The sequence below is a fragment of the Trichechus manatus genome, unplaced genomic scaffold, assembly GCF_000243295.1.
Source record: "Trichechus manatus latirostris isolate Lorelei unplaced genomic scaffold, TriManLat1.0 scaffold00369, whole genome shotgun sequence".
Classification (NCBI taxonomy): domain Eukaryota; kingdom Metazoa; phylum Chordata; class Mammalia; order Sirenia; family Trichechidae; genus Trichechus; species Trichechus manatus.
This window is the reverse complement of record NW_004444305.1, coordinates 86,872-88,130: the sequence shown is the minus strand read 5'-3', so window position 1 is coordinate 88,130 and position 1,259 is coordinate 86,872.

The window sequence follows — 1,259 nt, the reverse complement described above, 5'->3', positions numbered from 1 at the left end:
AAAAATAATCTGCAGAATCATAGTAAGATTATTTCTTTTAAGAAACCAACTGGACTGAAAACAACAGACAATGTCTTTTTGTAGTGTGTAGTTGTTTTCCTTGGGTTATTCTTACTTCAACCCATGAGTAGAACTATTACGTGTTTTGAATAATTAAAAGAATCTGTTGCTTGTTGATTTTGGATTTGTTTGCCTGACATATTGAATTAAATATTCAACTGGTGAATGACATATGGCTTTTTTTTCACTGAAACTTGGCAAATATGGCTTTTTCCCAGTGCACAGATCTTGTTTTCAACTAATTTTATAAGCTGTGCAGGATGAGTGAATTTAAGAATAGATTATGGAAAATTTATAAATCATATACATTCAATGATTGTCTTCTGCAACAAGGTAAATCTAGACTTGTGGGTAATAAATATTTATGAAGATGAAAACCTTTCTAGAATTTTAAACTTAGAAACCGTGTGTTGGCTAATGATCTCATTTCAACTTTCTTCTCCCTTTGTTAGTTTGATATTGTCCAGTTTACATTTTTCATGGTACCTCACTATCACCGAGATCTGACATATGAAAAATGTACACTATTGTAGTATACAAGAAATTATTAGCTAATACTATCATTACACTCTATTACCTCTGCATATTAAGCAAGCACATTTTTGTGTTTATTCCTATGATTAAAGGGTTTAGTAAGAAATTTTATCTTGTATTACAGGGTGTATTTCCCCAGATTTAAGCTGCCCATTAAAAAAATAAACTTAAGGAAATGAATGGAAGAAGAATTAATAGAATCATATTCAATGTAATTTTATGTAAATAAATGGAAATTTGTCAGAATGATGAAAATTTAAAAGATTAATTTTGTATTTTTTTAGTATAATTCTACCAAGTTACATCATGGGAATCATTACATTATTTTTTTTATGTTCAGTAAATGCTTCAAGTTGTCTTCATTTTCAGCACATAAGGTTATGTCATCTGCCTATTGCAGGATGTTAATGAGTCTTCCTTCAATCCTGATGCCACATTCTTCATATAGCCCAGTTTTTTGGATTATTTTTTCAAAATATTGATTAAATAAGTATAGCAAAAGAAATAGAACCATGCCATAACCTTTTCTGATTTTAACTACACAGTATCCTGCTTCTTCTGTTCTAATGACTACCAATTGATTCATGTACGTGTTCTGCATCAATACAATTAAGTAGTCTGGAATGTCCCCATTTCTAGTAGTAATTGGGTTAGTGGTAGTTCAT